Source organism: Panicum hallii, unplaced genomic scaffold, assembly GCF_002211085.1.
Source record: "Panicum hallii strain FIL2 unplaced genomic scaffold, PHallii_v3.1 scaffold_247, whole genome shotgun sequence".
NCBI classification, from domain to species: domain Eukaryota; kingdom Viridiplantae; phylum Streptophyta; class Magnoliopsida; order Poales; family Poaceae; genus Panicum; species Panicum hallii.
In genome coordinates this window covers 12,261-36,695 of record NW_020356373.1, presented here as the reverse complement: position 1 = coordinate 36,695, position 24,435 = coordinate 12,261, and the positions used below count along the sequence as shown (strand labels likewise).

Here is a 24,435-nt window from a genome sequence, read left to right as displayed (position 1 = left end):
CACGGTGTTACAACGCGCCGCCTCGGTAACAGGCGGGCTTACCGTGGTGTCAGTCATCCCTGCCCAATGTGTCTGTGGGCAGCCCATACCCTGTCTTTGGTACGCGCACCCCAGCTACCCGCATTTAAGGCGGTAGCTGGGCTGGCATCCCGCCGAAGGCTGGTTGTCACCGGACACGTGGCAGAGCTGGTCTAACAGCCGCTTCCTCGGAGGCACGTGGCGGCTCCGGACCTCGTCCCCGGAGGGGAGGGAGGTCCGGGCCCCCGAGGTGGCTTATGGTGTACAGGTCTCCAGGGGGTCCGGCACCCACACGTGGCGGCACCGGACCACCCCGCGATGGTTTAGGCCCGTGGTGGCCGTTTCTGAGTACCCTATCCTTGTAGGTACGCGGAGGCGCCGGGCCTGCCAGAGCACGGGGTGAGGTCCGAAGACCGTGACCCCAGCCGTCAGACCTGGGCCGTATGCCTCGTTACCCAAAGGCATAGGGCGAGATTACGGATAACCTCGCACCCTTCGGGTTGGCCACCCTAGTAGGAGATACCCCTGTCCGTATGTACCGACAAACGTGAAGTGAAACTTTGTATCAAGAGATCTAGTTTCATTTATCAACTTAATGATAAATAAATAACATTACATTAGAAATCACGCAATGAAACCTTGCACTCCCAAACATAATTAGTGAGCGATTAAGATTATTTGAGGCATACTTAGTTGTATATATTGTGTAGACCGCTTATGTCCACGGGTCGAAGCCCAAACTCATTACCCAAAGACTGTCCAAAGCATATGCCCTGAAGACTTGTCTTGCGCATGTGCTAAATGGCTACAAAGTGCAATCTTTAGCCCACGATTGCTAAGTCCACCTCGTTCTCTTGCTTGTTTTGAAGTCAAAACTCATGCTAAATGGTGGAATACCTTTGGACTATGTGAAATTTATCATGTCTGTGGTTGTTTCAAAATGATCGGCGGCGCCATATATATTTCAAGTAGTACTTTACTGAGGGCTGTCATCCCAATATATATAGAGTCAATTCCGCACATTCTCACTACTGCAAAAATGATCTGTAGCAACGGTCTATTTTTTTTTCAAAAGCAGGTCAAAATGTAAACCGTTCCTACAAAAGAAGTGGGGTTAACGTAGCAGCAAACCCGCTCTAGGAAATGTATCTTTACGGGCGGGTGACGCCATCACCCGCCTCTAAAAATAGGGCTATTTTTAGGGGCGGGTGGTGGCGTCATCCGCCCCTAAAGATAGGATTTACAGGAATATATTTTTAGGCAGGTGGCGCCATCACCCGTCCCTAAAAATCCCCAGAAAATTCTGGACGCAAGGATTATTTCTTCTCCCGATAGCCCATTGCTTGCTCTGGGGAGGTGCTGCCTAAAAATAAAAAAAAAGAGAAAGGAGAATTTAAACTTAATTTTCTTCGAGCTGTGGCTCTAGGAGGTAAGGTGATGCTAATCCTATATCTTTTCTAAGCCTTTTAGATAGTTTTAAGACTCAAATGGAGCTCTCCTATCTCTAGCCAGATCTAGATCTCTATGGTGTGGATTTGGCATTTTGGGCTCCATTTGCCTCAAACTTTTGGATGAAATTAGGTTATTTTAGTAGGAGAAAAAGATTATGTAATCATTTGGTCTCAATGTTTATATTTTAGCCTCAGTCTTTAGTAAATAAATTCCTAGATTTATGGAGGAGAGAGAAGAAGCTTTGTTTCTTTTCTATATTTACACACATGATAGCTTTTTCCATAAAATTTAGTTGTTCAGTAATAGGTTGAGTTTTGATTTTTTTAGTTTTCACATGTTGAATTGACTTTTTCCAAATTATTGAAGAGCTTGTTTATATTTTCAAACTTATTGAAGAGAGTGGTTTTCCACAAAGCACAAAGGACAGATGCCTATCTCCGTGGATAATTTAATAAATTCATTCAAGCTGCGGAAAACCACGCGGAAAATGAGAAGACATAGAGGATATCTTGCCTATGCAAAACATGCAAGAATATGAGAGTATTCAGCGACATAACTACAATCAGATCGCATGCGTTGGTGGGTGGTTTTGTTGAGAATCACACTCTGGACGTATCATGGCGAGAAAGCACCTCTTCCGACGGAGAATCCGCTCGATGAAATCATATAGGACGCTGAGTTTAATAGAAGCTCCAGCATCACCACCACAAGACCATACGCCACCAGCTCGGCAATCAACACCACCGGCTCCAGCATCACCACAGGCTTCGGCATCACCACCACGAGAGCATATGCCATCGGCTCCGCAATCACCACCACTGGCTCCAGCTTCACCACAGGCTCCGGCATCACCACCACGAGAGCATACGCCACTGTCTCCGCAATCACCACCATCGGCTCCAGCATCACCACAGGCACTGGCATTACCAACATGAGACTGCACGGCACCGGCTCCACCAGCACCACAACAACAACAGTCACCGCAGTTGTTTATGCCGAGAGTGATACGGCCTTATGGGAGGGAAGGGTTAGAGATTGCAAACATATAGCACGCCGCAAACAAGAAGCAGGGGTCAAAGGCTAAGTCAAAGGATAATTCAAATTCTAGTGTCATCAGACGATCGGACTTTTTCTTGCCTCGCACTGACCGAAGCACCATCTGGTTGTTGGGGCCAATGACGTACAAGAATTACCGGATTGTCCGATAAATTTTGAGTATGGTAAACCATTTCTACCCGACGCTATGATCGCGGGGGTTCCAAGTGACATGCAGAGGATACATAGTTAGTACACGAGGGCATGTTGTCGGGTTTTATCCGGCTGCCCACCGAGGGGTATACCCAAGGTGGTAGGTTTTAGGTTGGGATGCGCCGAGATCAGGAACTCGAAGGTGCAGACAACACAGGATTTAGATAGGTTCAGGCCGCAATATGCATAATGCCCTACGTCCTGTATGATGGTTTGTATTGCCTTGATGTTGATCTGGTGATCTTGGTTTTTAAGGGGGGTCCCTGCCCGCCCTTATATATCTGGGGGGACAGGGTTACATGAATCCTAGCCTGATACTAGCTTAGGAATCGTACTCAAACACAACTCGAGTAGCTTCCTTCTGTATCGACTAGTTCTACTCCGTATGCGGGTAGAATACAACATAAATAAGGTACAGGACACGTCCTATCCCCTAGCCCAATGCGGACTCCTTGATGTACACAGCCCCGTGGCCCCGGGTCTGACAAGCCCCCGAGCTCTTCGTAACTGAGCACTGCAGGTTCTTCGAGTACTTCTGAAGCAATCTTCGACTTCTTTCGAAGCTCTGTGTTGAAACCCTTCTTCGAGTACTCCTTCGGCTGCATCGAAGCTATGAGGTGCTCATGCCCCGAATCCCTTTTGCTATATGGGGTGCGATGAATAATCGCACTCCATATGGAGTAGCCCCCGAGCCTTAGGTTGAATCGAAGAATCAGGCTGAGGGTCAAATGAGTCTTGAGTCTTCTTTTCTTCTTATCCTTCGAGTACTTTCGAAAAATAAGTAGTTGATGCCACGTGTCCCACAGCCCGCGAGCCTTGAATCCAAATCTTTTGGAAAAAAGGATCCCAAAGGTCGTGGCAAAAATGTTCCCTTTTGGTAAAATATAATCTAAGAGGATGTAATTAGCAGAAATTGAACTCGAAACTCAAAAAACTTCTTTTTTCGGGACAATTAACCCTGAAAAAATGGTTAGTCAAGTACCGGCCCAAAAAATCCACCAAAAAACTACCCGTGTCCAATTAATCCCATTGCGCAACGCTTCACCTTTCACACAGTAAACCACTGCCTGAGCGCTGGTTATTTAACCCCGCAGTCAGTTAGGGTTTTTCCTGTGCCTTCAGATCTAACGCCGCCACCAAAGAAAAAACAAAACCCCAACTAGGCCTTGTCCTGCCGTCGCCCTTCCGCCGCCCTGCATAGTCGAAAATCTTTGAGCCCACCACCGTAGCCCCCAAGCGTTGTGCGAACAACTCGTGGCTGAACAGATTTGAAATGGCGCCGAAGAAGACCGTCCAGAAGGACTTGAAAGAAGCGCAAGCAGCAACCGGCGAATGGTCAATTAGTAAGTGTTCTCGCCACAATCTCGCAAATTTGGTGTTGGGAGGTCTGCTTCAGGAGAGAGATCTCGTCAATTGGCGCCTTCCCTTTCGTGATCCGTTCCCCATGGAAAGCGTCGACGAGATCGTTTCTTTCTGCTCTTTTTCTGAACGGGGATTTGCCCTCCCCACTTGTTCGTTCTTCCGTGGCCTTCTCTATTTCTATGGGATTGAGCTGCAACACCTCAACCCCAACTCGATCTGCCATATCTCCATTTTCATCCACTTCTGTGAAGCCTTCCTCGGAATTGAGCCCCATTGGGCTCTTTTCCGCTATCTTTTCCGCGTGAAGCCCCAGCCCACCTCAAAAAATCCTTCTGCAATAGGGGGCGCTGGTATCCAGCTTAGGCAACACGCTAGTAAAAAATACATATGTTACAAATTTCCTTCCAATATCCCCGGGTGGAAACAACAATGGTTCTACATTGCGAACCACGCCCCCCCAACTCCCTGTGCGGTCAAGCAGGCCCCCTGTTCAGCGCGGCGAATGGACATTGGAGCCTGGTGAAGCCGAGATGGACCAAGTAAAAGAGCTGCTCGAGTTGATTGCCGCACACAAAGAGATGGGGGTAACCGGGGCATCTGTGATGTTATCATTCTTCAAACGCCGAATTCAACCCATCCAACAGCGTCATACCTTAGGATTCGAGTACATGGGTACTGAAGACCCATCCCGTATGTGCGCAGAAGAGCTTGGAGATGATGCTGCGCTTGGTCGCGTCAAGCGAATTCTGCTGGATGTGGATGCCGTCCCTTATGTTCCAGCGGGATTTACAGCCCAGAATCGACCACCATCGGTGAGTGTTTCGACTTCTTGACTTCCCCTTTTGATATGAAGAGTTAAGACAAATTAATTATCTTAACATAGGATGTAACGGCGTTGTATCGGAGTTACCCGCCGCAACCCGATCTGCCTCGAGCTTATCACCTGTTGCCCAGCGCTGCAGCCAAAGCACAGAAAGAAAAAATTGCTGGCAGCGAGTCGACCGCGGGTAACCAGGCAACCGGGGAGAGGGTGCAAGCAAACGACTCCTCCGGATCATCCGTGGAATTATCTGACGACGCACAGCTAATTCCCCAGCCGCGCTGGGAAATGCGGAAACGCAAAGCCAGCACCGCTGACCTCGCCGGGTAAGTTCTTGTCAAACTATAAAGGTATCGAGTTGTTTTGCTGAATACTGATAACAACACTATTTTGCAGTCCTTCGTCTTCTTTGCCCAGCCCCCAGCGCCAGAGGGTAGCCGAAGTGCCCCCACCGGGAATGATGCACCAGAAACCAGACCCACAGAAGCTGATAGGGCGGACCCGTCGCCTTCTCATACAGATGATGTAACAATCGCCGTGGCGGGCACTGTATCGGGGCAGCTCGCGCCCTCGACTGAAACAGCTCCACCGCCAGCAGTGGGTGCCGCGGCGATCGCCACGCCAGCGCTGCCAGTCCCCTCGACTTGTACACCTGCACCTCCGGCCACGAGTAGTGTGGTGAGGAAACCCCTGAAGCTGGTGTGGAGGAAACCAACAATGATCCGATCCCAAGTGTAAGTAACGCTCTGGACCCGGCCCTTGGCCATGTGTGGAAATCACAGTGAAGGTGTTGTGCTGCTGTCGTAAACAGATCAACAGCTGCGGTTACGCCAGAACTCGAGTTGGCTCCACCAGCCCCCGAGCAAGCCAACGCGCCGGAGCCAGCAGAGAGGGCAGATGTAGCCCTGCCAGGCTCACCGCTGCCCGAGCTCCAGCACGCGGAACTCGAAGCCGCTGGCGATGAGCAAGTCGAGGCCGCCGTTACCATACCCGCCGAAGTTGCAGGTAAAGGATCCAGCTGCCTTCTGCCGTAATCGTCGCTTTGTTAAACACTTGTCCTTTGCAGAAATCACACCGCCGTCAGTCTTGGAGGGTGCGGGTGCTTCTAACAAAGCAACCGTGCTGCCAACTCCTGGAGGGGAGAACGATGACACACTCCAAATGATGCACCTCCCAAGGGACGACCTGAGCAGCATGCGTCAAATGATCAACATTGCGATCGATAAGTTTGCCTTGGTAAATCTTGTCTAAATCGCTGGTAACTGTATGCTCAAGTTGTCTATTCCTGACGTCCGGAATCGTGCAGGATATGAGCCAAAAAGCTGATGAGCGGGCAGTGCAGCTGGAGGAGTCCACCAGGCGTATCGACGAGCTAATGCAGGAGCGGGTCGGCTTCGAGCAAACCATCACCGAGCTCCAAGGCCGACTCAAGGAGCAGCGGAAAGCCCATCAAGGTACGTGGAATTTGATTCTCGAAATCGTACCCGCAGTCGATAACTCCATGGTCTGAAACCTGTTTATCATCGCAGAACTTAAAAAACTCGTAAATTATAAAGAGGAATTGCTTACTGATTTGAAGAACATGCTGTATCGCCACGCAGATGAAGTCAAGAATCTGCGGAAAGTGATGGCCGACACGGAGAAGCAGTTCGTCGACTGTCTCCAGCAGATCAAGATTTTGGGCGAAGAAAGAGAGCAGCGCCAGAAAGAACTCGATGATTTGAAGACGGCGGCCCAGGAACTTGTAGAGATGGTGGACCCTCGGGAAGACGGCACTGAAGATGGGCCACCACTACTGGATCGACTTCGCGGGGCGCCGCAAAAGATCCTCAACTTTGTCACCGAGGCGGCCACATCATACGTGGGTCATGCTCTGGGCCTTGTGAAGTCCTTCTGGCCAAAGGCTCGGCTAGAGGTACTCGCGGAGGGTGCAGCTGCTGATTGTACTGACGAAAACTTCCGCGAGTATTTGCTAGAGGTCCGGCCGGTGGCTGAAAAAATTGTGGGAGACATGGTCCAGGATTGAACCGTTAGTGTACATGACTTTGTAATATAAGAAACTACCTTTGTTCTCTTGTAGCCTTATATGAAGTCTAAGAGCTCCGTCTGCTCTGTAGTAGGGACATGCTACCTCTGAGTGCAGCGACTCAGAGAGTAGTCGATATAGCCCTTAACGAGAGCTCATTGGGTGAACTAGATGAGATCCAGCCGAAGGGATCCAATCGTGCCCAGAGCGCGCGGTTTGTGGCGCGACGACTAGGATGCGCGTGGCAAACAGTCGAAAACTACCCTGAAGTGTAACAACCGCAGGAGTAGTCTATCATGCGGACATGTCAAACAAGTTAGATAGAACCCGAGCCAGACGGGCCTAACCGGTTTGAAAAAACACGATTATCATTGCGACGACCCATGTGCTACTAGCGAGTAGTCGATTTGTATAAAGCTTGAGCGTGGCCCAAAGCCGCCGCATTTGCTTTCAAGAATTTACATTTCGGGTCGTGTGGCACAAAGCCGCCAAATTGACCCAGAAAAGAAATACTTGCCCTTGACACGTACAGGAATTGAAAACGAGTCTGCTTAGGGGTAGAACCGTCGCAGGTGCTGTATGTTCCATGAATTGGGTACATCTTGACCATCGGGGTGTTGCAGTTGATAAGATCCTGGTCTTGTAACCTTCTTGATGATGAACGGTCCCTCCCATCTTGAGTTAAGCTTGTGCAAACCCGACTCATCCTGAACGCGACGAAGGATAAGGTCGCCTATGCTAAACGACCGTTCCTTACTGTTGCGATCATGATATCGCCGGATTCCCTGTAGGTAACGGGCTGACTGAACGAGAGCAGAGCAGCGAGCCTCTTCGACAGAGTCCAGCTCCAGCTGTCGTGCTTCGTCCGCCTCGCCTTCTTTATACATCTCAACCCTTGGGGATTTCCACATGATGTCTGCTGGGAGAATTGCCTCGGAGCCGTAGACAAGAAAGAACGGGGTCTGCTCTGTGGCTTTGGAAGGTTGAGTCCTGAGCCCCCAGACGACATGTGGCAACTCGTGAATCCACTTCCCGCCCTTCTTGCTGTTGGCATCGTAGAGTCTCTTCTTGAGGCCATCAATGACCAAGCCATTTGCCCGCTCGACTTGCCCATTTGCCCTTGGGTGTGCCACCGAAACATACTTGACCTCGATGGATGAGTTTTCACAGAATTCCCAAAACTGGTTGGCCGTGAAATTTGAACCCAAATCGGTGATGATCGTGTTGGGGAAGCCGAACCGATGCAAGATGTCGGAGATGAAGTCGACCACCCTGTCTGGAGTAAGCTTGGCGATCGGTTTGAACTCGATCCACTTGGTGAACTTGTCGATAGCCACCAAAACATGAGTAAAACCTCCTGGCGCCATTGTGAAAGGCCCGATCATGTCGAGGCTCCAGCAAGCGAACGGCCAGGAAGGCGGTATAGTGATGAGGGTATGGGCCGGGATATGAGTTTGTTTGCCAAAGAACTGGCAGTTCTGACATCTTCGCACCAGGTCCTCGGCGTCAAACACGGCGGTGGGCCACCAGAAGCCAGCTTGAAACGCTTTGCCTACTAGCGTGCATGACGCTGCATGGTTACCGCATACTCCCTCGTGTATCTCTCGCAAAATATCCTGGCCTTCTTCTGTTGTGACACACTTCATGAGTACTCCAGATCGTGCGCCGCGCCGATAAAGTTTGTCTTCGATTAGGGCAAATCCCTTGCTCCGTCGCATGACGCGGGCGGCAGCAGCGCTTTTGGGGTCCACCCCTGCCGGTAATACGAGATCTCGGATGAAGTCGATAAAGGGTCCTCTCCAGTCCTCGCCAACCAGCATAACCTCCCGTTCTGGCCATACAGAGCCAGTACCGGTGGAGATCTGTGGTGAAGGGCTGATGGATGGTTGCTTCAACTCTTGTACGAATACCCCGGCTGGGACTTGTGCTCGGGTTGATCCAGCTTAGATAAGGCATCCGCGGCAACATTGTGCTCCCGTAGCACATGAAGAATTTCTAGGCCAGAAAATTTGTTTTCTAGCTTGCGTACCTCTTGTACATAGGCTTCCATGGTCTCCTTGTTGCAGTCCCATTCCTTGTTGACTTGCTGAACGACCAAAAGTGAATCGCCGTATACAAGTAGTCGCTTGATCCCTAGTGATATCGCCAAACGAAGCCCGTGAAGCAAGGCTTCACACTCGGCTTCATTGTTGGATACCTCCCAGAGGATTTGGAGGACGTACTTGAGTTGTTCGCCTCTTGGGGAAATGAATAAAACTCCAGCGCCGCCACCATCGAGCTTGAGAGAACCATCGAAGTACATGGTCCAATGCTCTGGCTTGTCAACTGGATTTGAAACTTGATTTTCCCGCCACTCTGCCATGAAGTCGACTAGAGCTTGGGACTTGATTGCGGTACGTGGCTTGAAGTCGATCGACAAAGCCCCCAGTTCTACTGCCCACTTTGAAATACGACCCGTGGCATCCTGGTTGTGTAGGATATCCGCCAGTGGGTAGTCTGTGATCACGGTGATCTGGTACTCTTCAAAGTAGTGGCGTAATTTCCTTGAAGTGATCAGTATGCCACAGAGAAGCTTTTGGACCGCCGGGTACCGCACCTTAGACTCCGAGAGTACCTCACTGACAAAGTACACAGGCCTCTGCACGCAAAAAGCATGGCCCTCCTCGGATCGTTCGACAACAATGGCACTGCTAATAACATGGGTAGTTGCCGCAATGTAAAGTAAAAGGGTCTCACCCGGCAATGGAGCTGTGAGGATCGGGGGCAACTGTAGGTGTTGCTTGAGATCCTGCAGGGCCCGCTCGGCTTCCTCTGTCCAGTGAAACTTGTCTTGACGCTTTAAGAGTCTGAAAAAAGGTAGTCCTCTTTCCTCGAGCCGGGAGATGAATCTGTTGAAAGCTGCCATGCACCCTGTAAGTTTCTGCACATCTTTGATTGTGGCAGGTGCCTCCATATCAGTGATGGCGGTAATCTTTTCAGGATGGGCCTCGATGCCCCGGTTACTGACTATGAACCCGAGCAATTTGCCTGATGGAACACCGAAAACGCACTTGGTCAGATTGAGCTTCCATCGGTACCTCCTTAGGCTGGCGAAAGTTTCCTCCAGATCCGCGATCAGGCCCTCGGGACTTCTGGTCTTCACGACCACGTCGTCCACGTAGGCCTCCACGTTCCGGTGTAACTGATCAGCGAAACACATCTGAATTGCGCGTTGATAGGTAGCGCCTGCGTTCTTCAACCCGAAGGACATGGTTTTATATGCATAAGTCCCAAACGGGGTGAGTCGACTACCTGATCGATCTGGTCTTCCTCCTTGAGAGCAATCTGGTGGTACCCTGAATAACAATCAAGGAAACATAACAGTACGCAACCCGCGGTTGAGTCGACTACCTGATCGATGCGAGGGAGCCCAAAGTGATCTTTTGGGCAATGCTTGTTGAGATCGGTATAATCGACACACGTTCTCCATTCTTTATTCTTTTTTAATACAAGAACCGGGTTAGCTACCCACTCTGGGTGGATTACCTCTTTAATGAATCCAGCCGCGAGGAGTTTAGCTATTTCCCATTTGATAGCCTCCCGTTTATCAGGGGCAAAACGACAAAGTCGTTGCTTCTTTGGTACAGCTTGCGGATATACATTAAGACTATGCTCGATCAGCTCCTTGGGCACCCCTGGCATATCCGATGGTTTCCATGCGAATATGTCTCGGTTAGCCCGTAGGAAACTGATGAGCGCGAGTTCCTATTTGTCACCCAAGCCTGCGCCGATAATGGCTATCTTGGATGAATCGCCTTCTTGGAGCTGGATCGTCTTGAGAGCCACATCGCCTGTCGACTTGACGCCCGATTGGCTCGCCTTCTTCGTCGGGATTTCCAGCTCGGCTTGAGAAAGTTGCTGTGTGGCCGCGAGTACTTCTTCGGAAGCATCTGGCACGCGGGAAGTCGATGCATACTGGATGGCCTCTTGATTGCAATCATAGGACTTCTTCAAGTCGCCTCGGAGCGTGAGCACGCCGCAGCGTCCTGGCATCTTGAGAAGTAAATAGACGTAATGTGGCACCGCCATGAACTTAGCGAGCGCCGGCCTCCCCAGTATAGCATGGTAGGAAGATTCGAAGTTGGCGACCTCGAACTTGATGAACTCGGTTCGGTAATTCTCCCTCGTCCCAAAAGTGACTGGGAGAACGACCGTCCCAAGCGGGTGCGCGGCATTGCCAGGGACAATACCGTAAAAAGGAGCCTTGCTCGGTGTAAGCTTGTTGGTCAGGTCCAGACCCATCTTCTTCAGTGTACTGGTGAAGATAAGATTAAGTCCGCTCCCACCATCGATAAGAACCCGAGTGAGCTTAACTTCTGCGACCACGGGATCCAGCACCAGCGGAAACTTCCCAGGCTCAGAAAAGCTGGTCCACTGGTCAGCACGGGAAAATGAAATGGGGACCTCCGACCATCGGAGTGGTCGTGGTACCACCGGCTCAATGGATAGAATTTCCCGTAGCAGCAACTTCTGTTCCCGCCTGGAGCAAAAATCTTCATCACCACCAAAGATGACATTGACGGTCTTGGATGCATCCTGGAACTTGGGCATCTCAGATTTGTCTTCTTGTTCCTCATCTTCGGGCTCTTTGCCCGTCGACTTGTTCTTCTTGCTGTTTCCAGGAGAGCCAAAGGTGCGCTTGAGCTGAAAGCAGTCGATCGCTGCGTGTTTGGAGTTGACACACCATGGGCATTTCTTCTGCAGAAGTTTTTCAAACTGCTCCTGCGTAGTCGACTTCTTGCCCCGCGAAGGACGATCCACAGCCGCAACAAGATCGTCTGGCTTGCGTTTCCGGGAAGAACCTGGAAAGTCCCGCTGGCCTTTGTCAGCCCGGTTGTCGTTGTTGCGCTTCTGGTTGAGGTCGGTGCGTCTTGGAAACCTCTCGCGCATCTTTTCCTCTTGTTCAGACCAGTCGTGCATCATGTCGCGTAGTCCTGCAACCGTCTTCGGCCTGTTATGCCCAAAATCACGATATACACCTGGGTCTGTTAGGCCGTTGTAGAAGCAGTCGATGATGTCCTCCTCCGAGATGTTGGCGATGGTGGCCCGCACATCGAAGAAACGGCGGGTGTAGGATCGGAGGAGTTCATTACGCTCCTGCTTGCGCTGGGCGAGGTCGTGCCGGGTTCCTGCTCGGGATATCGCCCCCTGGAAGTTGTCGATGAAAACCTTCTTGAGGCCCTCCCAGGAGTCGATGGAGTCGTTGAGGAGGCTTTCCAGCCAAGTCAATGGTGCAGGCTCCAAAGCCATCGGAAAGTAGACGACTTTGGTAGTGTTGGAGCCACCAGCCACCTCAATGGCAGTGGAGTAACAGCGGAGCCATTGTTGGGGGGCCTGCTTACCGTCATACTTGGTGATACCAATCGGCTTGAAACCCTCCGGGTACTTATAGCTGTTGAATCTCGCAGTGAACGCAGGAAAACGATCGCTGCAGTCCGCATCATCCCGCTCGGCTACCTCGCGTTCCCGTCGCCTCGAGTCGAGGACTGACCGGGCGTCGCGCCCCTCATTGATCTTCTAGCGAAGGTCTGGTTGTTGACGTGGAGGGTTAGGCTGCCTCGAGTTGTTTGCCGGAGGTAGCTGTCGCCTTCCGCCGGTGAACTGACTCCCGCCCACACCATCATTTTTATTGCTGCGTTGGGGTCGTGGGCGATCGCCTGTTGTTCGACTTGGGGCCTAGCTCCGGCTGTCTCCAACGCGCTCGTCCCCGACGAGTGATGCCGGGGCCTGCTGGTCCAGCTGGACCCATGCCCGTTGGGCGTAACGGAGCGCTTGTCGAACGTTGGGATCATTACTTCGCTCGAGTAGCGCTGTTACCCGAGCGATGTTGGCCACAGGAGTCCTGAAGCCTCGTTCATCTGCAGCAGCGAATTCAGCATCGAGTTCGCGCTGTGCAAAACGTATGCGCTCGTTGGCCCGCCTTCTGCGAACCGCGCGAGCCCTGTTCCTGGCACACCGCGCGTCGCGCTCGGCGTCATTCTCGTCCACAGCTTCAGCGGTTTCTTCATCTTCTGATATCCCGTCAAGTGCGCCAATGGGGATGAGGGCATCATTGTCTCCCTCCTCCGCCATCAGAAGTTGGCGGGTCGCGAGTTCTTCAGAGGGGGCTTCGACTAGTTCAGTCGAGCCCTCGGTTATGGTAGCCAACGCCCTGCCATCCTGAAAGGGCAAAGGCTCAAGGTGAGCTACCAAGCGGTCTTCATGTCCGAGTAGATCAGACAGATTCATCCCTCTCCAATGAACAATTCGTCCTTCGGAGGTGGTGGTGATCATCAGCCCACAAGTGGCCAGGTGATCCTCAGCCCCCCGACATGCGGTGGCCTCGGAACCTCCAGCCTGGAGCAAAAAGTCCAAGTCCTTTTCCAACGTGGAAAAAGGAACAGTAGTGACAGACTCTGCCTCGGTTTCCATGGCAGAATCAAAAAACGGCAATTCGCCGAGATTGTCGACGAAATTGTCGAGCCTCTCGGGGAGTGTCTTTAGCTTGATGGTGTCGTCGACGATGTGCCGACGGAAACCGCCTGCGCCGTTAGCGACGCAGACCCACGAGCCAAAAACGAAGGTTGTGCCCTCAGGGAGCACGGGACTGGGGAACTTGAAAATTGCCATCGAGTTCTCCAGCGGATCTCTGATGCGCACCCCTACCTGGCGCGCCAGCTGTCGGGTTTTATCCGGCTGCCCACCGAGGGGTATACTCAAGGTGGTAGGTTTTAGGTTGGGATGCACCGAGATCAGGAACTCGAAGGTGCAGACAACACAGGATTTAGACAGGTTCAGGCCGCAATATGCGTAATGCCCTACGTCCTGTATGATGGTTTGTATTGCCTTGATGTTGATCTGGTGATCTTGGTTTTTAAGGGGGGTCCCTGCCCGCCCTTATATATCTGGGGGGATAGGGTTACATGAATTCTAGCCTGATACTAGCTTAGGAATCGTACTCAAACACAACTCGAGTAGCTTCCTTCTGTATCGACTAGTTCTACTCCGCATGCGGGTAGAATACAACATAAATAAGGTACAGGACACGTCCTATCCCCTAGCCCAATGCGGACTCCTTGATGTACACAGCCCCGTGGCCCCGGGTCTGACACATGTAGACTTGGGCTCACAAGCATGTGGGCTCAGTACGACCCGGATATATTCGGACCAAAAGATCCTAAAGGCGTCACTGATATCATGTTCGATTTTGAAGACATCCAAAACATGTTTCGTCTGAAAGAACTAAGTATAGAAATGGTTAGACTCTGGTGCATGTAAGTGTCGTATTGAAACTAATATCTTATATGCTATGGCCTACTATATTATATAAGAAAATCTAATTAATTGTGATGCATTTTATTATACAGGATGCAACAAAGACAAGCGGACCCTATAAATCGCAAGATCGCGTTTCTTGACCAAGCTATTTGCGAGTCCAGGCATCTTAGGCCAATGTTGTGGAAGGACAGCCATGATGAACTAAGCAAGTGTAAAACACGCAAGGAAAAACAAGCAAAACGAATACACGAACGCAAAGAGATCATAAAGAGGGTTGGGGTCTACATATCGCTTCAAATGCAAAAATATCAAGACAGGGATGTCATTTGGGCACCATACCACTTCCAATAAGTGTAGTTTCAGTCATTTGTTATAATATGCACTTGCTTCGAATAAATGTCTAAGAAATTATATATAATATTTTTCAGAAATCACTATATTGCTTTTATGCTATAGCCAAAGCGTGAAAAAATGCTCGTAATGGACTCCGCTGATTTTGAGCTGCGTAGATACAAAGAATTCATATGCATCCTCAACGTGTTAGCAAAATTCTTATCTTCTACATTTGCATCATACTAGATCTTGACATGCCTTGAGCTGCTGTCACAGTTGTACATTGATGACTCCGCCATAAACATTATAGAAGAGTTGGGCGAGCTAACTGTGTTGGTATTTAACCGGCTGCCCACCGAGGGATATACCCAAGGTGGTAAGTTTTGGGTAAGGAGACGCCGAGATCAGGAACTCGAAGGTGCAAAGAACACAAAGCTTAGACAGGTTCGGACCGCGAGATGCGTAACACACTACGTCCTGTATGGTGGTTTGTATTGCCTTTGGCGTAGAATGATCTAGAGATCGTCTGTTTTGAGGGGGGTCCCTGTCCTCCCTTATATATCCGAGAGGCCAGAGTTACAAAGATACTAACCAACACCAACTAAGGAATCGTACCAGAACATATCTCAAGTAGATTCCCCCTGTATCAGTTAGCCTTATCTACTATTTAAACAGAATAAATAAGAGATAAACGAGGTGAGTAAGAGATAAGACGGACTTAATCTCTTAAACCTCCTTAAACACCTCCTTAAACTACGTTATGTACCTAGTCCCGTAGCTCCGGGTCTGACAAACTGAACTGAGGCGGCTGTGGATTAAATTGGAGGAGTGGAATGACAAGCTGTTAGAGTGCCTGCACAAGCTACAAAAGATTCAGGAACTGTGTATCGATCATGCTCCATCATCCTCACCGCAGCATAGGTAGATTGGATACCTGGTTTGCCCCTCGACGTCTCCGTGACTTGGTTACACAATACAGCTGTTGGTTTTCAACACTGCCAGCTTGGGTGAATCCATCGCTTGTTCCGGATCTCACCTGACTAACCATCACCGTGAGGGAGCTGCATCAGGGCGACCTCGAAATCCTTAGGAGGTTGCCAGCTCTCCGCTATGTAAATGTAGAGGTGGACAATAAGAATCTGGGCATCCTTCAGGGATTCATTATTGGTGCTGGTTCCTTCAAGGATACATGCTAATCTAGCTGCTCCCTAGCTATTTTACTCTAGTCACTAAAACGTTAGTTGTTTTCCAGTTAGCTCAATTTGCATACCGTGGTATATGTACATTATGATAACTTTTTCCATCTTAAAACCATTTGTTCTTGCTACTAACTTGTCATATATATAGGTATTTCATTGTTATTGACGACATATGGGATATATTAGTCTGGAAAATGATCAGATGTGCTTTGCCTAATAAAAAGGAATCTCTCTGTATTCTACTATGAATAAAAAGGAAAACATTGCGACGCCTGAGAGATTCGAACTCTCGCGGGAAAACCCCATGTACTTAGCAGGCACATGTTTGAGCGCGCGCACTCCACTCTTCGCTGCAGGCACCTGCTCGTCGCACTGTAGCAGGACCTCTGCTTCTGCAAGACCATGTCCGAGCTGCAGGAGGCCATTCTCCCCGCCGGCTGCCGGAGCCGCACGACGGCGAGGTTCATCTGTGTTCATTGATTCCACACGTCGAGGTACGGGCACCCAAACCTGACGACGACGCCATGGAGACCCAGGTCAGCGGCTCGCTGAGGACGCCATCAAGTGGTTCTGTCTTCTGTTCCTTGTCTGCCTTTCGAATGTGGTAATGTTGTACATGGTAAGAAACGGCCGGCCTTCAGGTTTCAGAACAGAGCTCGGCACAATACCAAGGGGTGTACATTGGAAGGCAGAGACAGATTGGTGCAGTACAATCGCTGATTCCGTTGCATATGGAAGAACTAGTGAGGTTTTTCCTGCCATTGCTACCCGGCCGGATTCAGACGTCAGACTTCAGTGCATGCATACCACTACCTCCTAGAATGCCCACACTTTCATGCTCCGCTTGTCTATGTCCTAGTGTACTGCACCCCACTAAAATGATAAGTGAGGATATTTGTAAAGGGAAAGGTTGATCATAAGGGCAAGAAGATGCCATCTTCCACCATGGCCTGTCTACTTCACTTTGGTATAAGGAAAAGGAAGAAGATTCGTCTTGTTAGTGCAAATGCTTTAAGCAAATGAGATATGTTCTATAAATACATAGGCATTGCTAAAGTCTATCTCACGGTGAAGAAATTCGCTGCAAATTGCACTTCATTACATTTAATTTCTTTTATCCCTGCAGCGACGTCATGTTTTGCTACAGTGGCAAGACGGAAAGCACAGATGACCCATGCGTTGCGTGCTTGATCGAATTCTTCTTAGCAGGTCCCACTCTTGTAGTTAAACAAGCAGCCACCTGTATTGCTTTGAGAAAAAGAAGATTCCTTTAGTTGGTGCAAGGACGAAAGCAAAAGGCATTATGCGTAATTAAAACAACAAAGGAAAAGGCAGTGCCAGCAGAAAAAATAGATGATAATTAATTATGGGCAACAAAGAAAAAGGCAGTGCCAACAAAGGAAAAGGCAGTGCCAGCAGAAAACGCACAAGGTTTATTTTATCCTTTTATATCCCTGAAGTGCTTGACTTTGCAAGCAAAATTCCAACCCACCGGGCAAAAATTAATTTTTGATTTGAGCCCCAATATTTCTTGGGTCTTTTCCACACTTCCCTCCTATCCAGTTTCCCTTTATTTGATCCGATCTCATTCCATCTCTCATCTATTATTGCCGTTAATTCCACTGGCATAGCGTTGTATTATATGGCAGCTGCGAGCACCTGAGTTGGTTGGTGGCAGCAAGTTCGAGTCAAGGCGGCCGTGGAAGTTGCATAGCGTCGCAAAAGCACGATCTGGGGACGACCAGCAGCGACTCCATCCAAGTTCCTGCCTGGCTGTGGCAGCTCTTGATTCCCATCAAGAAGAACCTAGTGAGTCCCATATCTTGTACCCTCTCATCCTTTATTATTCAGGCGCGCCTTGTGCAAGTGCAACACGACGGAAAAGAGAAACAATAACCTACTAGCTCCTTGTATTCGCCCAGGGACAAATCCTTGCATGGAGGTGGTGACAGGTGCACTGCCAAGCGTTATCACCAAGCTAGGTGAACTTCTCATTGGCGAGTACAATCTGCAGAAGGGGCTGAAGGGGAGATCAGGTTTCTCCAATCGGAGCTCGAGAGTATGAAGGGTGCCCTTGAGAAGGTCTCTAGCACACCGGCCGACCGGCTTGACATTCAAGACAAGATCTGGGCTAGGGATTTGAGGGAGCTGTCCTATGATATAGAGGACGGTATTGACACATTCATGGTCCGTGGGCAGGGTAAAGAGCAGGGCAATCTGCATGGCATCAAGAAGTTCATTGATAGAAGTGTTGGTTTGTTTAGAAAGGCCAAGATTCGCCATGGGATGGCCACTGAGATCAGAGACATCAAGACCCGTGTCGAAGAGGTAGCCAAGCGGCATGGAAGGTACAAGATCAACAGTGATGTTGCTATGCCTGTCATGATCGATCCACGTTTATTCAGTCAGTACACGGAGGCGAAAGAGCTTGTTGGAATTGATGAGGCAAGAGATGAGCTAATTAAGATTCTAGAAGAAGAGAATGAAGTGTCCATGCAGCAGCATGGAAAGATAGTTTCCATTGTTGGATTTGGGGGATTGGGAAAGACAACTCTTGCAAAAGCAGTTTATGAAAAGATTAGAGCACGATTCGATTGCTGTGCTTTTGTTTCAGTGTCTCAAACTCCTAACTTGAAGAAATTATTCAAGGGCTTGCTCTGTGATCTTGGCAAAAAAAATAATGAAGAAACATTGGATGAGAGTCGGCTCATAAAAGTACTTAGAGAATTCCTTCAAGAGAAAAGGTATGAGATCATTCCTTATGTAAACTTTTGTACATTTGGGATTTTTTTTTGCCAATGATAATTTATGCCTTCCATTCATAATACTAAAGGCCATGTTTGGGTCTTGTCAGACTGTAAGAAAGAATCTAGATTATACATTATAACTGGGTTGTCTGGGTCCCTAGATTTTAAGATGGTTGGAGGGTTGGTTGTGTCTATTACCTCAAAATTAGGGTGAAGGTAGATAGTGGGATTATAATAATCTGGGTGTTTATTTCTCATAATGATTTTTATCCGATTTCTTTTATCAAAATTAGATCCAGACATGGCCTAAGTGTACATAAGGTTAACTAAATGCTCATGCATGGCCCTCGTTAAATAGCAAAATAGAAACCACTTAATATTTTTCGCATATTTTCAAGTGTAAATAAGCAAAATCTACAATCATTGTTTCTGATTTGAGTTCCTTTTTATTTTTTCAATGATCCTGAGTGGACTTATTTTGTCTACATACATGCTAATCTAGCTGCTCCCTAGCTATTTTACTCTAGACACTAAAACGTTAGTTGTTGTCCAGTTAGCTCAATTTGCATACCGTGGTATGATATACATTATGATAACTTTTCCATCTTAAAACCATTTGTTCTTGCTACTAACTTGGCATATGTATAGGTATTTCATTGTTATTGACGACATATGGGATATCTCAGTCTGGAAAATGATCAGATGTGCTTTGCCTGATAATGATGTTGGATACACTATTATTACAACAACCCGTAATTATGACGTTGCTGAACAAGCTGGTGGTGCTTACAAGCTGAAACCCCTTTCTTTGAATAACTCCCGGAAATTACTGTATAGAAGAATATTTGGTAGTAAGAACAAAGATAATAATGAAGACAGAGAAAAATGTCCTGAAGAGGAGTTGGTTGAAGTATCTGACAAAATATTAAACAAATGTGCTGGTGTACCCTTAGCAATTATTACGATGGCTAGTCTGCTATCTTGTAAAGCAAGAAATAAATTGGATTGGTATGAGGTGCACAATTCCATTGGTACTGGTCTGGAAAACAATCTAGATGTGAAGAATATGAGAAAGATTTTATCATTTAGCTATTATGAGCTGCCATGCCATCTAAGGACTTGCTTATTATATTTAAGCATGTTTCCAGAAGATTTTGAAATTGATAAGGATCGTTTGATAAGTATGTGGATAGCTGAAGGTTTTATCAAAAGTGAAAAACAGGGGAAGAGTCTATTTGAAATCGGAGATAGTTATTTCAATGTGCTCATAAATAGAAGTATGGTCCAAGCAATATATGACAGATACAGTGGCATGGTAAATAGTTGTCACGTACATGATATGGTGCTCGATCTTATCCGTTCCTTGTCAACTGAAGAAAACTTTGTTACTGTACTAAGTGATATGGATAGCACATCTCCATCAGATACGATTCGGAGGTTGTCCCTTCAAAATGTCAAGAACAGTCACATAATGGCTCATGCTACTAGGAGCTCGCTGCAACATGCAAGGTCAGTTGTTATCTTCCCATCTGAATTTGCTCAAGCGCCGGCTCTTGGGAGTTTTCAGGTTTTACGTGTACTGGATTTATGTCTATGTGATCTTTCACAAGCTAATAGTCTTAAGTACCTTGGAAATTTATATCAGTTGAGGTACTTGAGACTATTTTGTATGGATATTTCTCAGCTCCCGGAAGAAATAGGGAACCTGCAGTTTCTACAAACATTGCACGTAAGGGGCAATTCTATTTCATGGTTGCCTTCGGGTGTTGTTCAGCTAACTAATTTGATGTTCCTATACATCGACGGGTATACAAAAGTGCCGAATGGAATTGGAAACCTAACATGCCTTGAACAGCTGTCGTTGTTATGCATTGATGGCTCCACCATAAATATTGTAGAAGAGTTGGGCCAGCTAGCTGCCCTAAGGCGGCTGGAGATTGAATTGGACGAGTGGAACGACAAGCTGTTGGAGGGCCTACGCATGCTACAAAAGATCCAGAAACTAGATATCTCGGTCCACCCTGGTCAACGCAGCATCGGTGGATTGGATGCCTGGACCGCCCCTCGACATATTCGTGATTTGAGTACAGTAAACAGCTGTTGGTTTTCTACACTGCCGGCTTGGGTGAATCCATCACTTGTTCCGGATCTCACCTGCCTATATATCGCTGTGAGGGAGCTGCATCAGGGCGACCTCGAAATCCTCGGGAGGTTGCCAGCTCTCCGCACACTAAGTCTGGTGGTGGACAACAAGAACCTGGGAATCCTTCAGGGATTCGTTGTTGGTGCTGGTTCGTTCCCGTGCCTTGTACTCTGTTCCTTCTCTCAATTTGTATGGCCAGTGGTATTTCAACAAGGAGCTATGCCAAGGCTTAGAGAGCTTGACCTCTTGTCGTTGTTTTACGTGCGGGAGGGAGGAGGAATTGCCAGCAGCGATGGTGGCCTCGACTTGGGCCTGGGGAACCTGCCATCGCTGCAGATGGTCGTGGCTCAGCTCCGATGTGAAGGCGCTAGCAAGGAGGCGGCGGAGAAAGCCAAGGCTGCGCTGACGCTGGCAGCTAGAATGCATCCCAATCATCCCAACCATGATATAAATATATGGTGGAGCTGCTCCATGATGGAGACGGTGGAGCGGAGTGTCGTTTCCCATTTCTTCTAAACTTAATTGCGTTGGTTTTTTCCCATCCTATGCCACCTTAGCTCCGGTTGTTCTTTCTCCGTTATTCTAACACATCCTCCCCACTTTATTTCCTTCTAATCATCTTTTTTTTAGTTGTGTTTATATCCTCAAAAGTAGGATGGAGAGAGAGAGTGGGATTACAATAATCTGGGTGCTAAGGTTTTCATAATCTATCCAATTACCTGGTGTGTTTAGCTCTCATAAAGACTTTTTAGCCAATAATAAAATACAATCGCTTTGTCTTTTTTTACATCATTATGGAGTGCAAAAATAATATAGCAAAATATATGGTCTTTATTCCTGATTGGACTTCTATTATGTTTTGGCAAAGATTCTGATTGGACTTCTATTATATTTTGCCTATTTGAACTCGGAGAGTTTTACTTCAACGAGCTCATAATCAGAAGTATGATCCAACCGATACATAACTCATCAACTGGCATGGTAAATGGCTGTCGCATACATGATATGGTGCTGGATCTTATCCGTTCCTTGTCAAGTGAAGAAAACTAACATGCCTTGAGCTGCTGTCACAGTTATACATTGATGACTCCGCCATAAACATTATAGAAGAGTTGGGCGAGCTAAATGAACTGAGGCGGCTGTGGATTAAATTGGAGGAGTGGAATGACAAGCTGTTAGAGTGCCTGCACAAGCTACAAAAGATTCAGGAACTGTGTATCGATCATGCTCCGTCATCCTCACCGCAGCATAGGTGGATTGGATACCTGGGTTGCCCCTCGACGTCTCCGTGACTTGGTTACACAATACAGTTGTTGGTTTTCAACACTGCCAGCTTGGGTGAATCCATCGCTTGTTCCGGATCTCACCTGTCTAACCATCGCCGTGAGGGAGCTGCATCAGGGCGACCTCGAAATCCTCGGGAGGTTGCCAGCTCTCCACTATGTAAATCTGGAGGTGGACAATAAGAACCTGGGCATCCTTCAGGGATTCGTTGTTGGTGCTGGTTCCTTCCCGTGCCTCGTAAGCTGTTGGTTCTCGCGATTTAACAAGAAGCTATGCCAAGGCTCAGAGAGCTTCGGCTCTGGCCGTTGTTTTATGTGCGGGAGGCAAGAGGAATGGCCAGCAGCGATGGTGGTCTCGATTTTGGCCTAGGGAACCTGCTATCACTGCAGGAAGTTAAGATTGAAATCCTACGTGCAGGCGCTACCAAGGAGGAGGCGGAGCAAGCCATGGTCCCGCTGACGCATGTAGCTTCTGTAGTTGATCCTTGCTTCTCTTCTTTCCTATTTCTTCTAAACTTCATTGGCGTTGTTTTTTCCGGCCCAGTATTTTCTTCTAATCTTAATTTTGTTTCGATTTCTGTCTCAGATTCAGATGAAGAATAGCGAACCGGAGAAAAGATTTGAGTTGATGCAAATGATAAGTTTCTCGTAGATAACAAGTTCCTCTGCTTCGCCTCTGCTTCGCCACATCTGCAGAGATTACCAAACAACTCAGGACCTGTAAGTAGTGACGTTAGCTACTCGGTTTCCCATGGAAATGTCGCATGTTTGGGGTTAGATTTGGTTGGTTAAGCACTACATATTACGATGTGCGCCTTGTGCACGCTTGGAACCTAGAGTTCTTCCTGGCTGGCTAAATTTTACTCCATTTTCTGCAGTACCGTAATGCCGCTCCCTGTCGCTGACATCAATAATGCCGCACGTCCTCAGGAGCCTGCAATGCCACGGGAGGCCTTGGACGGAACAAAACGCAAGGGCATTCCGGCGACAGAGTCGGGCCTAGATGTCACGCAAGGGTATCCTATTGTAGGGTGTGTCCCTGTTGAGTGCAGTGATCTACTTCCATGAGGCTCTCGAATCTTCAGGAGCCTAGCTTTTATTACGTTTTATTTAGCCTGCTGTTTGTTCGTACGAATCTTCAGGAGCCTAGCTATGTTTGACGATCGAAGAGGGAGAAGAAGTATCTTTGGGTTATTTGCAGCTTGTGACCTTTATCGTCATGTGAGATGTCTGAGCATAGATGCCAGTGTGCATGGTCGCCATTCTGTCTTTCTAACACCACGATGCATGTTCTGTTTCAGTGTGTAACCAGAATATGAGATTACTGGATAGTTGTGACCCCATGCTCTGTTTCCGTGTGCTCTGTTCTGTTCATAACTCTGTTCTGCAGAGCATGGTGCCCACGAGTAGCTTCACCTACCGCTGTCGAACCCACGAACCAGTTGTCGGCAACTTGCATTACCGAAGCTTTGATCTGTTGCTTAACACACATGGAAAGACGAGATCTTGAAGAAAAAAAATTAATGAAACATGAGAGAGAATGTGTATGTTGATCTGCATAGTTCAAATCCGGACAATTAGATATAGATAGACATAATATATATATAAAGCCTGACAAATCAGTATAATTAACCTCCACCACAATCCACATTCAATTCTTTTTCTGAAAATGCTTTTACCAGACAAATTAGTATACCAAAATCCAGGTTCATCCAATCCAGGAACAAAACCAGATAAGCTTGAATATGTTCCCACATGTTGACACATCCACTGAGATAGGTAATAAATTAATAATAGTCTCATCGAGATTTCAGATGTGGGGGGAGAGAATTTTCACCCAAGTGTCATATAGCAAAGCGCCGTCCTACATTATTATTCTTATTATGTAAAAAAGCACTCTCATTCCCATCCCAAGTGTCATAACTTTTAGGAAGAACTTTTATTTCTAAACTTTTATTCATCATCATGTGATTTTTTATTCTATACATTATTTAATTACAGAAGGATTGATAAGTATTGTAAATAACAGCGCATGGAGTAATACGAAAATAAAAAAATGGATGGAACAGATTTATAATTTCACATTTATTTTGCATACGCGAGAGTGCGATGCTATTTCATAAAGTTATCCAACACCTGTTTGATGGTGACCTGAGAACACCTGTTTGGCTAAACTAGAATATCAAAAAACTGCATTACTTTGAGGAGGCACGCTAGGTTTAGCACATACATATGACCATGAATTCCAAGATCTCTCCCAAGCCTACACTGCAACATGTCGAGATGAAGAACGGTAAAAGGTAGGGATGAAGTGTGAGAACCGCCCAATTTAATATCATTTTAAGCGAAACCGTCGGTCTTTATCGTGAAGATGAGAGCTAACACGCACTCGCACAAATGGCGCGTTACGGGTTAACCCACATCTAAACTACTAAGAACCAACTTAACTTTTCGCCGAAAATAACATTAAACCCGGTAGTCCCGGTATGTGCTCCAACATATGCCCAG

General features: G+C 47.9%; 1 pseudogene; it reads left to right on the top strand.

Moving 5' to 3' along the window:
- Positions 1-17,690: 17,690 nt before the first annotated feature.
- Positions 17,691-23,270, top strand: LOC112878654 (annotated as a pseudogene).
- Positions 23,271-24,435: the final 1,165 nt, after the last annotated feature.